Consider the following 16252-nt stretch of genomic DNA (forward strand, 5'->3'; position numbering starts at 1 on the left):
CAGAGGCTGAGGCAGGAGAATTGCTTGAACCCGGGAGGTGGAGGTTGCAGTGAGCCGAGATCGTGCTACTGCACTCCAGCCTGGGTAACAAAGCAAGACTCCGTCTCAGAAAAAAAAAAAAAGAAAAAGAAACGGCCGGGCGTGGTGGCTCATGCCTGTATTCCCAGCACTTTGGGAGGCTGGGGGGTTGGGGTGGATCACGAGGTCAGGAGATCGAGACCATCCTGGCTAACACAGTGAAACTGCGTCTCTACTAAAAATACAAAAAATTAGCCGGGCGTGGTGGCGGGTGCCTGTAGTTCTAGCTACTAGGGAGGCTGAGGCAGGAGAATGGCGTGAACCCAGTAGGCGGAGCTTGCAGTGAGTCAAGATCCCGCCACTGCACTCCAGCCTGGGCAACAGAGCCAGACTCTGTCTCAAAGGAAAGAAAAAAAAAAGAAAAAAAGAAACTAGACTGGTAAGAGGTACAGGCACCACCCCTATACTCCATCACCTGGGGCTTATTATTGTGCCAAATTTGTCTTCCTGAAGCCGTCTTCCCTTAGGATGCATTATTTCCCAATGGCTTACACCCATAATCCCAGCACTTGGGGAGGATGAAGAGGGTGGATCACTTGAGGCCAGGAGTTCAAGACCAGCCTGGGCAACACAGCAAGACCCCCCGATCTCTACAAAAAAATACAGAAAATTAGCTGGGCATGGTGGTGGCACACACCTATAGTCCCAGCTACTTGGAAGGCTGAAGTTGGAGGATAGGTTGAGCCTGGGAGATTGAGGCTGCCAGTGAGCTGTCATTGCGCCACTGCACTCCAACACTGGCAACAGAGTGAGACCTTGGCTCAAAGTAAATAAATAAAGATGTATAATTAAGAGCTTGTGAATAGATACATCTCTCACATATAATTATTTGTTTTTCTGAAAGGAAGTCCAAGAAACTGTTTGTCTTTAAAAAAAGAGAAAGGTCATATGGACAAAAGATTTTTTTCTTCTTTTTCTTTCTTTTTTTATTTTAGACGGAGTCTTGCTCTGTCTCCAGGCTGGGATGCAGTGACGCAATCTCAGCTCACTGCAACCTCCAGCTCCGTGATTCAAGCAATTCTCCTGCCTCAGCTTCCCAAGTAGCTGGGATTACAGGTACGCACCACCACGCCCAGCTAATTTTTGTATTTTTGGTAGAGATAGGGTTTCACCATGTTGGCCAGGATGGTCTTGATCTCCTGACCTCGTGATCCGCCTGCCTTGACCTCCCAAAGTGCTGGGATTAAAGGCATGAGCCATCATGCCCAGCCAAGATTTTACTTTTCACTTAGCTTTTATTTGTAATTTTGGATTTCCAAATCTATCTATATCTATTTATCTATAAATATATACATAATTTTGTCAAGTATCAACCAAGATGCCCTAGCATAATTTAATGTAGTTTAATTAATTTCACATACCTAACTCACTTTATTTTACTTACTTATCTGTTTCTGTGACTGTCCTTCTGTCACCCAGGCTGGAGTGCAGTGGCGTGATCTTGGCTCACTGCAACCTCCGCCTCCTGGGTCTGAGCAATTCTCCTGCCTCAGACTCCCAGATAGCTGGGATTACAGGTGCACCCTACCATGCCCGGCTAATTTTTATTTTTTTTATTTTTGGTAGAGACCGGGTTTTACCATGTTGGCCAGGCTGGTCTTAAGTGATCCATTCTCACTGGCCTCCCAAAGTGTTGGGATTACAGGCGTGAGCCACAATGCCCAGCCCACTTAACTGACTTTAATTTAGTACTTAACTATATTTGAAATGCTTGTGATAACTCTCCATGAAGGAAAAGTAAGATATATAAGAATTGGGAGGAAAAAAGTACATATGTCACTTTTGGCAGTCAATATATTTATATTCTGGAAAATCAAGCTAAAAATGACTTGAGTCTGCTATGGGATTAGCAAGATTTCAGGTTGTAAGAGTCAACTGAATTAATATAAACTAGACTGAGCATGGTGACTCATGCCTATAATCCCAACACTTTGGGAAGCTGAGGTTTTTTTTTTTTTTTTTTAGAGAAAGGAGTCTCGCTCTGTCACCCATGCTGGAGTGCAGCTGCATGATCTCAGCTCACTACAACCTCTGCCTCCTGGGTTCAAGCAACTCTCCTGCCTCAGCCTCCTGAGTAGCTGGGATACAGATGCATGACACCATGCCTAGCTAATTTTTTTTTTTTTTGAGTTGGAAATTCGCTCTTGTTGCTCAGGCTGGAGTGCAATGGTGTGATCTCGGCTCACTGCAACCTCCATCTCCCAGGTTCAAGTGATTCTCCTGCCTTGGCCTCCCAAGTAGCTGGGATTACAGGCATGCATCACTGCATCTGGCTAATTTTGTATTTTTAGTAGAGATGGGGTTTCTCCATGTTGGCCAGGCTGGTCTTCAACTCGACCTCGTAATCCGCCTGCCTCAGCCTCCCAAAGTGCTGGGATTACAGGCATGAGCCACCGCACCCGGCCTATATATATATACTTTTAACTAATATATATATGTATATATATGATATATATACGTATACATACTAGTAACAGTATATATATATATACACATACATACACATTTTCACTACACTAGTCAAAGTATACACACACACACACTTAGCAGTATATATTTTATATATATATATATTCCAGTATATATATCTACATGTAAAAGATATATAGATATATATAGACATATAAAATATATATGGAGATATATACTGGAAAAGTCAGTGAGGAGAAAACGATCCATTGACAATACTAAATAAAAACCAAACCAACCAGGAAACATTTAGGAACCAGCTTCACTTTCGATATGTAACCGGAACAACACAGTAAAGGTTGTTACCTAGGAATTAGAAGTGAAACACCACGCCCAAATGGCTCAAGCTGGTGGCCAGAGATAAGAACTTCAATGCATCTCTCCCGCCTAGCAGATTGGGCTCCCTGGTTTCCCATCGCTTCCTTTAAACAGACTACTCAGGCATTTGCCCACGAACTTAAAGGGGCTTTAGGTTCAACTTTAAGTGACACCCTATTTGTTGCAGGTGGTAAACGAATTTACCAAGACAGCTGTAGGTAAAGAAAGGCAGATTTAACCATTATTCCTCTTTCCCTAAGTGGCCTGAGGTAATCTGTGAAAATGGTTCGCTATTCATTTGACCTGGAGAACCCCACAAAATCATGCAAATCAAGAGGTTCAAATCTTCGTGTTCACTTTAAGAACATTCATGAAACTGCAGGCCATGAAGCATATGCATATACAAAAAGCCAAGAAGTATCTGAAAGAAACAGTGCGTACCATTTCAACGTTACAATGGTGGAGTTGGCAGGGGTGCCCAGGCCAAGCAGTGGGGCTGGGCACAAGGTCGGTGGCCCAAAAAGAGTGCTGACTTTTTGCTGCACGTGCTTAAAAATGCAGAGAGTGGCCGGGCGCGGTGGCTCACGCCTGTAATCCCAGCACTTTGGGAGGCCGAGGAGGGCTGATCACAAGGTCAGGAGATCGAGACCATCCTGGATAACACGGTGAAATCCTGTCTCTACTAAAAAATACAAAAAATTAGCCAGGCGTGGTGGCGGGCGCCTGTAGTCCCAGCTACTCGGGAGGCTGAGGCAGGAGAATGGCGTGAACCCGGGAGGCGGAGCTTGCCGTGAGCTGAGATTGTGCCACTGCACTCCAGCCTGGGAGACAGAGCGAGACTCCATCTTAAAAAAAAAAAAATGCAGAGAGTAATGCTGAATTTAAGGGTTTAGATATAGATTCTCTGGTCATTGAGCATATCCAAGTGAACAAAGCACCTAAGAAGGGCCACTGGACCCACAGAGCTCATGGTTGGATTAACCCATGCATGAGCTCTCCCTGCCACACTGAGATGATCCTTACTGAAAAGGAACAGATTGTTCCTAAACCAGAAGAGGAGGTTGCCCAGAAGAAAAAGATATCCCAGAAGAAACTGAAGAAACAAAAACTGATGGCACAGGAGTAAATTCAGCATTAAAATAAATGCAATTAAAAGAAAAAAAAAGGCAGATTTATTAGAGAAAGTGTGAAAATATGTTGCAAGGTTGTAATGGGCAGCACAGCAGAGAAGGGACTGTCAGCCAAGGGGCAGGGGCTAGAGGGAGGTTTTATAGGGTCTTGCAGGAGGGGGCTACATGCAGAACAAGGTTGTAATCCTGGGGCTACATGCCAAACAGTTCATTGTGCCCACAAGTTTGTGATTAGCACTTTCTCAGAACAATTGCTAGTTGTTCTCCCCCACCTGGGACCCCGTCCTCATTTCGCTTACTTATCAGGACTCCACACTATTCTCTTATACATACCACTAGTTGCTTCTCTCACTCTCTGCCTGACTCTTAATTTCTGCTTTGCCTGACCTGAGGACAGAGGATGACACTCTTGACTCGTGGTGCCCTCCCTGCCCAGGATCTGTAAGTAATAAACCTTTGATCACATTTCCTACTGTGGTGGATTGAATGGGTGCCTTTCATCTGAAGAACCAGGGGCTACCTAGGTTTTCCAGGGACACCGGGAAGAACACAGGGCTGGGCTCTCAGCATCAAAGCGATGGTTAGACAATCATAAACTGAACACAGACCAGACAACAGCCACAGGAGTGTCTGCCAGGATAAACACATTTCCCATGTGAAGGAGCCCCTGGGCACAGGTTGGACAACTAAGCATTAGACCTTCCACCAGGTTAAAGAAGTACCCTATGAGAGACGCACTGTAGACACCCATGCCCAGCTCCCTTCATTTCCCATTAGGGTAGGGCTGCTAGCTGCTCTGGTACTGAAACCCCAGTTTAGCTGGGGGCTCTCAGAACAGACACGTAAGAGCCATTCAATGAAAATAAATGTTTATTGGCTGGGTGCAGAGACTCATGCCTGTAATCCCAGCACTTTGAGAGGCCGAGATGGGCAGATCACATGAGGCCAGGAGTTTGAGACCAGCCTGGCCAACGTGTTGAAACCCTGTCTCTACTAAAAATCCAAAAATTAGCTGGGTGTGGTGGCGCATGCCTGTAATCCCAGCTACTCGGGAGACGGAGGCACGAGAATCGCTTGGACCCAGGAGGCAGAGGTTGCAGTGGGCCAAGATGGCCCCTCTGCACTCCAGCCTGGGCAACAGACTGAGACTCTGTCTCAATAAAAAAGAGAAGTGTTTCTCAAAAGAGAAATAACATAGACACTCTAAAACAATACTGACTTGGAAGACTGGTGTGTGATTGAGACCTTAATTCTTTTTTTTTTTTTTTTTTTTTTTTTTTTTTTTTTTTTTGAGACAGAGTCTCGCTCTGTCGCCCAGGCTGGAGTGCAGTGGCACAATCTCGGCTCACTGCAAGCTCCACCTCCCGGGTTCACGCCATTCTCCTGCCTCAGCCTCTCCAAGTAGCTGGGACTACAGGCGCCCGCCACCACGCCCGGCTAATTTTTTGTATTTTTAGTAGAGACGGGGTTTCACCGTGGTCTCGATCTCCTGACCTCGTGATCCGCCCGCCTCGGCCTCCCAAAGTGCTGGGATTATAGGCATGAGCCACCGTGCCCAGCCCGAGACCTTAATTCTTGAAATAATATAGAGCCACATTATTTTCATCCTTTTTAACTAATTAATTGTTTTTCTGAGACAGAGTCTCTGTCACCAGGGCTGGAGTGCAGTGGCATGATCTGGGCTCACTGCAACCTCCACCTCCCGGGTTCAAGCGATTCTCCTGCCTCAGCCTCCCGAGTAGCTGGGACTACAGGTGCCTGCCACTATGCCCAGCTAATTTTTTTGTATTTTTAGTGGAGATGGGGTTTTGCCATGTTGGCCAGGCTGGTCTCGAACTCCTGACCTCATGATGCACCTGCCTCAGCCTCCCAAAATGCTGGAATTACAAATGTGAGCCACCATGCCTGGCATTTTCACACCTTTCTTAAAGTGGCAGAAGCTTTCTTCATGTGAAGTTCTTCCTATTCAGAGGCTTTATATATAGGACAGGTACTATTCTATATATAAAAAGTGCAATTGCTTTTGTGCAGATTAAAAGAAAATGGTATATATACATAAACACATTTGTTGATATATGACAGGAAAGTTTCTGGAGGGATACATAAGCCATTGTTCTATTTTATACCTTTGTGTACTGTTTAAATTATTTTACCCTTAGTATACCAGAAAAAGTCATCACTTGATTTTCTGGGGCCAATAGAACCTTCAAATTTTAAAAATATTTCCTGTAAAGCAATTTATAATAGTAAGAATAACGGATAGTGAAAAACAAGTTTATTAGAAACTTTAACAAGAATGCTTTCTCTCACTACTGGGTCAGTATATAAACATGGTATTATTTTTCTTATGTTAAAACCTCTCTCTAGATCCATCCCACAAGCCCCTCCTATTTCTGCCCCCATTTCTCTGCTTTTTTTTTTTTTTTCTTTTTGTGAGAGGGGTTCTTTCTCTGTCACCCAGGCTGGAGTGCAGTGGTGTGATCACAGCTTGCTACACCCTCAACGTCCTGGGTTTAAGTGATCCTCCCACTTCAGCCTCCCAAATAGCTGGGACTACAAGTGCTTGCCACCCCATGCTTGGCTAATTAAAAAAAAAAAAAAATGTAGGCTGGGCACTCATCTCTGTAATCCCAGCACTTTGGGAGCCCAAGGCGGGCAGATCACTTGAGTTCAGGAGTTCGAGAACAGCCTGGCCAACATGGTGAAACCCCACCTTTACTAAAAGTACAAAAATCAGCCAGACATGGTGGGACACAACTGTAATCCCAGCTACTTGGGAGGCTGAGGCACGAGGCGGAGGTTGCAGTGAGCCAAGATTGCGCCACTGCACTCCAGCCTGGGCAACAGAGTGAGACTCCATCTAAAAAAAATAAAAAATTATAGAGATAGGGTCTCACTGTGTTTCCCAGGCTGGTCTGTTACTCCTGAGGTCATGGGACCCTCCACCTTGTACTCTCAATCTCTGCTCCTCTTGAGAGCAAAATCCCTTGAGAGAGTTGTCAATACTCCCTCTTTCAATTTGTCTCCCTCATTCTCTCCTAACCCGCCTGTAATTAGGCTTTGAGCTCCCACCACTCTTCTGAAACTGCCCTTGTTCCAGTTGCCAAGTACTCCTCAGCCAGGTGTGGTGGTGCATGCCTGTAATCCCAGCACTTTGGGAGGCCAAGCCGGGTGAATCACTTGAGGTCAGGAGTTCAAGACCAGTCTGACTAACATGGTGAAACCCTGTCTCTACTAAAACTACAAAAATCAGCTGGGCGTGGTGATGAGCGCCTGTAATCCCAGCTACTCAGGAGGCTGAGGCAGGAGAATTGCTTGAACCTGGGAGGTGGAGGTTGCAGTGAGCCAAGATTGTGCTGCTGCAATCCAGCCTGGGCAACACGGTGAGACTCTGTCTCAAAAAAAAAAAAAAAAAAGACTCTGATAGAGCTGCCTAGGTCCCATGCCCATTCCTGAGCAACCTCATGTTCAAGGATGAAGTACTCTAACTGGCAAAGACAGTGCCTTGTGTGGACCAGAGGGTTTCATTTCTTCCTGGCTCGTGAGAAACTACATTCCCCAGGCATTCTCACATCTGGTGGAAGCACGTGACTAGTTCTGAACAATGAATGTGGCACAAGAGAGGCTTACAGCTTCTGAGCTGGATCCTAAAATGTACCCCCTTTCCCCCATCTTCCACGCTCTCTCTTTGCTTGTCCATGGTGGATGCATGCTCAGGTCTAATCAAGGGTTCCAAGGAAGCCCTAAAGAACACTGGAAGAGATAAAAGGAAGGAGCTTGGATTTCTGCTTAGAGGAAAGTCTTCTCAGGTCCTCCCCCAACAATCTCCCAAAAAAACCCTCATTAAGCTGTGATATAACCAAGAAATAAACTTATTATTTGATTGAGCCACTGAGATTTGTGGTTAGTGGTTATCAATCTACTGTGAATAGATTAGCTCACATGCTCACTCCTGAGATAGGAGAGGTGGGACTTTTGCTTTAAAACAAGGCATACTGGACAGGCGCAGTGGTTCACGCAGTGGTTCACTTTGGGAGGCCAAGGCTGGCGGATCACTTGAGGCCAGGATTTCGAGACTAGCCTGGCCAACATGATGAAACCCCATCTCTGCTACAAATACAGAAAATTAGCTGAGCATGTTGGCATGCACCTGTAGTCCCAGCTACTCAGGAGGCCGAGACAGGAGAATCCCTTGAGCCCAGGAGGTAGAGGCTGCAGAGAACTGAGATTGTGCCACTGCACTCCAGCCTGGGCAACACAGCAAAACTCCATCTCAAACGTAAAAAGGCTGGGCGCAGTGGCTCACGCCTGTAATCCCAGCACTTTGGGAGGCCGAGGTGGGCAGATCACGAGGTCAGGAGATCGAGACCATCCTGGCTAACACAGTGAAACCCCATCTCTACCAAAAATACAAAAAAATTAGCTGGGCATGGCAGCGTGCGCCTGTAGTCCCAGCTGCTGGGGAGGCTGAGGCAGGAGAATGGCGTGAACCTGGGAGGCGGTACTTGCAGTGAGCCGAGATCGCGCCACTGTACTCCAGCCTGGGTGACAGAGCAAGACTCTGTCTCAAAAAATAAATAAATAAATAAAAAATAAGGCACACCAGAGCCATAAAGTGTAGGAGGGGGTGTTTCCAATGGAAAGGCATGTGGGTCAGACAATAAAAGAGCAGATAAATAACCCACTTATCTTGAGTTTAGGAATCAGTCTGAAAGAAATAATCCAAAAGGAAACAATTATTTTAAATAAAGATGTTCATCACAGAGCTATTTATAATAGCAACAGATTGGAAATGTCCCAAAAGCTCAAAACACGGTTGTGATAAAGCAAAGTACAGTTGTTCAGTATAATGCACCCATGGATACGTGGAACTGTGTATCGGAAACCTTGCTGAATGACAGATGCTAAGCACAAAAGGATTTAGTCCTCTCCTTACCCCTTACAAAGGCGCTGGGGGTTGGGCCTCCCCTGGCAGCTGAATTGAGAAGTGGAATCCTCAGAACTGGGGGCCTGAATCAGGGAGTTCTCACTAGATCTGGAGGAGGAAACTGAGCCAGAAGTTGTTCAGCAAACTGGGCTTCACATTCATGAGAAGAGATCCAGGAAGAGACATGGGATCAAGGTTTGGAACCAGGGAGAGAAGACAAAACTTTGATCAGGTGAGGATCAAATTGGGAGGCAGGGAGGGTGCTTGGGCTGTCAGATGATGCTCAGGGCTGGCTTTTGAGGATGGCTGGGCTGGCTAAGCAAAGGACCAGAACTGGGGCAGGAACCAAACCCTCCTAAGTCCTCCTCTAGGCAGGGCAGGGCATCCCTTCACTCACTTGGTGAAATGCCTTTTTGTTTGTATGCTTTTTGAGATGGTGTCTCGGTCTGTTGTCCAGAGTGCAATGGTGAGATCTGGGCTCACTGCAACCTCTACCATCTGGGTTCAAGTGATTCTCCTGCCTCAGCCTCCAGAGTAGCTGGGATCACAGGCGCATGCCACCACATTCAGCTATTTTTTTTTTTTTTTGAGACGGAGTTTTGCTCTTGTTGCCCAGGCTGGAGTGCAATGGCGCGATCTTGGCTCACTGCAACCTCTGCCTCCCGGGTTCAAGCAATTCTCCTGCCTCAGCCTTCCTGAATAGCTGGGATTACAGGCATGTGCCACCATGCCCGAATAATTTTGTATTTTTAGTAGAGACGGGGTTCTCCATGTTTGTCAGGTTGGTCTCGAACTCCCGGCCTCAGATGATCCGCCCGCCTTGGCCTCCCAAAGTGCTGAGATAACAGGCGTGAGCCACTGCGCCCGGCCAATTTTTGTATTTTTAATAGAGACAGGGTTTCACCATGTTTGCCAGGCTAGTCTCGAACTCCTGACCTGAGGTGAGCCATCTGTCTCACCCTCCCAAAGTGCTGGGATTACAGGCGTGTGCCACTGTGCCTGGCCTGAAATGTCTGTTTTGAGACAGTATCTTACTTTGTCACCCAAGCTGGAGTGCAGTGATGCCATCTCGGCTCACTGCAACCTCCGCCTCCCGGGTTCACATGATTCTCTTGCCTCAGCCTCCCAAGTAGCTGGGACTACAGGTGCGTGCCATCTCACTGACTAATTTTTATTTTTTTATTTTTGTAGAGATGGGGTTTCACCATGTTGGCCAGGCTAGTCTTGAACTCCTGATCTCAAGTGATCTGTCTGCTTCAGCCTCCCAAAGTGCTGGGATTACAGGTATGGGCCACCGCACCTGGCCTAAAAGCTTCTCAGATGATTCTGATCTGCATCCCTTAGGTGCAAGCCCTTAAGGTCGTAGCCATTTGCTTATATGGTGGATGGTGATTTAGAAGGTACAAGGAATGGAGGCCATGGCTGATGTGTCAGTGTGTTTTAAACATGGGAATGTAGTAAACTCTGTGCAAATTTTGCAGAATAAAGGAAGGTGGTGTCCTGTGTTTCCCAGTGGTCAGGAAGCAGAGTGTTCTCTAGAACTTAATTGATGCATTTCACCAGGCACCAGGTGGAAAGGTCCAGTATGGGGGATGAAACATGACATCTTAGGATACTCCCTCCTGTACCATGATGATGTGATGGTCACAGGCATGGAGAGGGTCCAGAGAGGGTATAGTAGTAGCCTTTAGGACCATTGCTGTCTATCCTTATCCAGATTACCTATAACTCAAGAACTGATGAATTTGGGAGACCATCTCTAGACCACAGGGCCACCAAAAGTTCCACAGGCCCATGTTTAGGATTTTGAAGGACGCCCAGTGGCATACTGAGTAGTGTCCTCCCCAGTCCTAGCACTGATGTGCAGGTTCCTACTGCCAGGACGTTGATGGCTATACTGGTGGAGGAAGATCCTGTGCATTTTTTAAATTTATTTTTATTTTTTAGATGGAGTCTCACTCTGTTGCCAGGCTGGAGTGCAGTGGCACGATCTCGGCTCACTGCAACCTCTGCCTCCCGGGTTCAAGCAATTCTCCTGCCTCAGCCTCCTGAGTAGCTGGGTCTACAGGTGCATGCCACCAGGCCCAGCTAATTTTTGTATTTTTAGTAGGGACGGGGTTTCACCATGTTAGTCAGGCTGGTCTCGATCTCTTGACCTCGTGATCTGCCTGCCTCGGCCACCCAAACTGCTGGGATTACAGGTATGAGCCACTGCACCCAGCTGTTCCTGTGCATTTTTTTAGCTTTGAGCTGGCTTGGATCTCAGCCAATTGGATGATGGCCTTGCAGAACTGTTTAGACTCGTAGCAACAGAGCCGGCATGCCTGCAGAGTTCCCAGGCCATGGTACTTTGGATGTGGGACTTCTCTGCCATCCCCTGCCATTGTGGCCTTGCTGGCAGGATATCTACCAAACAGTTTAGGCTGCTTAGCTCACAAATATGGGAAGCAAACTCTTTGAAGACTGTGAGGAGGCATGAGCTGAACCAAGTGTGCTCCAAGCACTCCTAGCTGTCAGGTAACGAGAAATGCCCCTTCTTGAAGGCCACTTAGATCACTAGCAATGCTGTCTTCTTCACCGTGAGGTCGTGAGGTCACTGACGTTAGTCATCCAGTTTTCTTGCCATGGAGTCACAGGAGAGTAAGTCATTTAGGCTGAAGGCTTTTTTTGTGTGTCCTTCTCCTGCCAGCTTGAGAAGGCTGGGGACTTCTGTTTTTTTTTTTTTTTTTTTTTTTTTGAGGCGGACTCTCGCTCTGTCACCCAGGCTGGAGTGCAGTGGCGCCATCTCGGCTCACTGCAAGCTCCGCCTCCCAGGTTCACGCCATTCTCCTGCCTCAGCCTCCCAAGTAGCTGGGACTACAGGTGCTCGCCACCACGCCTGGCTAATTTTCGTATTTTTAATAGAGACGGGGTTTCACCATGTTAGCCAGGATGGTTCCTATCTCCTGACCCCGTGATCCGCCTGCCTCGTCCTCCCAAAGTGCTAGGATTACAGGCATGAGCCACCGCGCCCCGGCCAGTCTAGGGACTTCTTGATACAGGCTGGATAAGCTGGCCTTGAGGATATGAGGCTAGGCTGACTTTAGGGAAGCCAAGAACAAGTTAGAAAGAGTTCTCAATCTCTGAAACAAAGCACACAGTGAAGCTGGTAGCAGAGAAATCCATTTTTGTTTTTTTTTTTTTTAGAGACATCGTCTCATTCTGTCACCCAGGCTGGAATATAGTGCATGATCAGAGCTCAGTATAACCCTGAAGTCCTGGGCTCAACTGATCCTCCTCCTTCAGCCTCCCGAGTAGCTGGGACCACAGGTGTGCACCACCACGTCCAGCTAATTTTTTTATTTCTATAGAAACAGGGTCTCGTTATGTTGCTCAGGCTGATCTCAAACTCCTGGGCTCAAGTGATCCTCCCGCCTTGGCCTCCCAAAGTGCTGGGATTACAGGCATGAGCTACCGTACCTGGCAAATCCTAGATTCTAGAATTGCTTGGGGTAAGGGGTCTCCTAACCCAGGAACCCAGACCCTTTGCTCTGTTTGAGAACGCACTATCTGAACTGAACATAACCCACGTCAGTCCGGCTCACACAACTACACTTATGGGGATTGGCCTGGAGGTGGCGCCCCTGTTGTTGGTCTGGAAATGCTGGCCTGTGGCTCAGGCCAGTCTGGCAAATGGTTATGAACATCACCCAATGGAAGAGGATGTCACAGCTCAGAAGGCTGGGCTGCATCCTTTATCAGCCCCTGGAAGAGAGCAGGGGCACTGCCCAAGCCTGAAAACACTGCAGTTCCTTAAACTGCTCAACACTTATCTTGACATCTGTGGTTTTGTTTTTTTTGGTTTTTTTTTGTTTTTTTTAGATATGTCTCACTCTGTCACCCAAGCTGGAATACAGTGGCACGATCTCTGCTCACTGCAACCTCCACCTCCTGGGTTCAATCGATTCTCCTGTCTTGGCCTCCCAAGTAGCTGGGATTACAGGCATCCGCCACCATGCCTGGCTAATTTTTGTATTTTTAGTAGAGACGGGGTTTCACCATGTTGGCCAGGCTGGTCTCGAACTCCTGACCTCAAATGATCCACCCACCTCGGCCTCCCAAAGTGCTGGGATAACAGGTGTGAGCCACCATGCCCAGCCTTGACATCTGTTTTTAACTTCCATTCCCAGGTCCAGAGTGATCTGGGTTTTGAATATTACACCTTGATGTCTTAATGAAACATTCCAAATCCAGCCTTCCCAAAAAATTATTCCATGACACAGCTTAAACACTCTTCTGATCAAAATGTACTGAGTGTTCTTTAGGGCAAAGATATATGTGACATCTTTGGTGGGTTTGTTTGTTTGAGGCGGGATCTCTGTTAGCAAGGCTAGAGTGCAGTGGTGCAATCAAGGCTCACTGCAACCTCTGCCTCCTGGGCCCAAGCCATCCTCCCACCTCAGCTTCCCAAGTAACTGGGACTACAGGTGCGTGCCTGGCTAATTTTTGTATTTTTTGTAGAGACAGGATTTTATCATATTGCCCAGGCTGGTCTCGACCTCCTCGTCTCAAGTGATCCACCCGCCTTGGCCTCCCAAAGTGTTGGGCTTACAGGCGTGAGCCACCACGCCTGGCCACATCTGATATCTTTAATAAAAAGACTCCAAGCAGGGCAGGCCTGAGACAGAAGAATCGCTTGAACCCAGGAGACAGAGGTTGCTGTGAGCCAAGATCGCGCCATTGCAATCTAGCCTGGGTGACAAGAGCAAAAAAAAAAAAAAAAAAAAGAAGAAGACTGCAAGCGGGCTAGATTGAAGGGCTGGTCATACTTTCATCACCCCATGTCCCGCAGCCTGGCCAGTTTCGCCCCATAGTTATGTTGAGCACCTCCTAGTGGAGGGGTCAGGTAGGTCAGGTAGCTGCAGGAGGTCTGAGAGATTCCATTCTTTCATTTCTGGGCCAGTGCTCTGGCCAAGGGATTCAATCTATGCAAATGGGTTGAGGCATGTCTGTAAGATTGCCTTCTGTTCCTTGCCTCTGTGATCCGGGTCTGCTTTTCTGAACACGATGGAGTTGGAGAATCAGCAAAGCAAGGCACAGTCCTGGGGAGTGACTGCTACAAGACTACAGTAGCCCTGGCTGAGGTCAGAGCCTATGGAATTTGGTCCAGCCTGGCCATACCTGTTCGTGAGGGCAATCTACTGTATGTACATGGATGTGTGTTTTCCCAGGACTAGGCAAAGAAGATCCATTCCTTCCAGTCTCAATCTGTATTAGTCAGGGTTCTCCAGGGAGACAGATCCAACAGGAGAGAAAGAGAGAAAGACGAAATGGAGTTTATTTATTAGGGAAATTGGCAAGAAGTCCCACGACAGGTCGTCTGAAGACTGGAGACCCTGGGATGCTGGTAGTATGGATCAATTCAAGTCCTGAAGGCCTCAGAATCAGGGAATCTGATGGTGTAACTCTCAGTTCAAGGCCAAAGGCCTGAGAAGCCAGGAAGGGTGGAGGAGAGGGGAGTAGTCCTGGAGTTTAAAGGCTGGGGAGCCTGGAGTTGTTGTTCAAGGACAGGAGAGGAAGAATGTGTCCCAGCTCCAGCAGATAGCTTGACATAGTTACCTCTCTGTTTTTGTTCTCTCCAGGGCCCTAGGAGATTGGATAAGTAATGCTTTACCAGGTTTCTAGATATTCTTTTATTTTTTATTTTTTTGAGACGGAGTCTTGCTCTGTCGCCCAGGCTGGAGTGCAGTGGCACCATCTCGGCTCACTGCAAGCTCCGCCTCCCGGGTTCATGCCATTCTCCTGCCTCAGCCTCCCGAGTAGCTGGGACTACAGGCGCCCGCCAGCATGTCCAGCTAATTTTTTTGTACTTTTAGTACAGACGGGGTTTCACCACGTTAGCCAGGGTGGTCTCGATCTCCTGACCTCATGATCCACCCACCTTGGCCTCCCAAAGTGCTGGGATTACAGGCTTGAGCCACCATGCCTGGCCTCTAGATATTCTTTAATCCATTCAAGTTGACACCTAAAATTAACCACCACACAATCTGTAGATCCCAGCCAAGGCAAAAGAAGCTTTACCCCAGGCTGGGTGCATTTGCTCACACCTATAATCCAGCACTTTGAGGGGTTGAGGCAGGAGGATCGCTTGAGCCCAGGAGTTCCAGACCAGCCAGGGCACATAGTGAGACCCCGTCTCTATCAAAAAAAAAAAAAAAAAAAGTGCTGAGCATGGTGGCAAGTGCCTGTAGTCCCAGGTACCTGGAGGCTGAAGTGGGAGGATCACTTGAGCCCAGGAGGTCAAGGCTACTGTGAGCTGAGATCATGCCACTGCACTCCAGCCTGGGCAACAGAGCAGAGTGAGACCCTGTCTCAAAGAAAAAAAAAAAAGGCCAGGCAAGGTAGCTCACGCCAGCACTTTGGAGGCCAAGGCAGGCAGATCACTTGAGGTCAGGAGTTGGAGACCAGCCTGGCCAACGTGGTAAAACGCCGTCTCTGCTAAAAGTACAAAAATTAGCCCAGCGTGGTGGTGGGCAACTGTAATCCCAGCTACTGGGGAGGCAGAGGTTGCAGTGAGCTGAGACCATGCCACTGCATTCCAGCCTGGGCAACAGATCAAGACTCTGTGTCTCAAAAAAAAAGAAAAAAAGAAAAAGAAAAGAAAAAAGAAGCTTTTCCCCAGCCTCTTTTTTTTTTTTTTTTTTGGAAGAAGAAAATCCTATATGCCTTCAACATCAGCTGGCAAATGTAAATGTATGTTTTATTTACTGCCTTCCCTTCCTCTAACAACAACAAAAAAAAGGTCATTCATATTATGATCAAGCTACTATAAATTCACTTTTGAGCAATGCAAATAAATGTTTAATCAAATTCTGAATCTCCTAAGACGTCAGCTTTATAGCTTCCTGGCTGAGAAAGTGATATTTGTGAGGGTGAGAAGATAACGAAATGGCTGAAATGACTCAAGGTAGCTTTAGACAATCAGGAAATCAACATATTTTTGCCCCTATAGTGCTCAGTGAGAATGACCCATTAGGAAGACTAAATGGGGCTTTGAAAAACCAGTGCTTGCTTCACTTCCTATTAGCCAGGCCAGCTCAGGGAGCACCCAGAGCCAAAAGAAGTAACTCGAGTATGATGGAAGCCCAGTTCAGAAAAAATGATTATGTGTAACTTCCCCTGGAAACAAAATTTGTTTTCCACTGCCAGGCGAGCCAGGCTGCAAATTCTTGAATGGGATTCCTGCACTGGGGAGGATCAGAGGAGACTCTGTTTGAGTGACTGTCCTGACAAGCTGGGAAAAAAAATGACATGGGGCATGGTTAAAGGCTGGCAGCTGCGTGGTGGCTCA

The sequence above is a fragment of the Hylobates moloch genome, unplaced genomic scaffold (genome assembly GCF_009828535.3).
Source record: "Hylobates moloch isolate HMO894 unplaced genomic scaffold, HMol_V3 SCAFFOLD_15, whole genome shotgun sequence".
NCBI lineage: Eukaryota > Metazoa > Chordata > Mammalia > Primates > Hylobatidae > Hylobates > Hylobates moloch.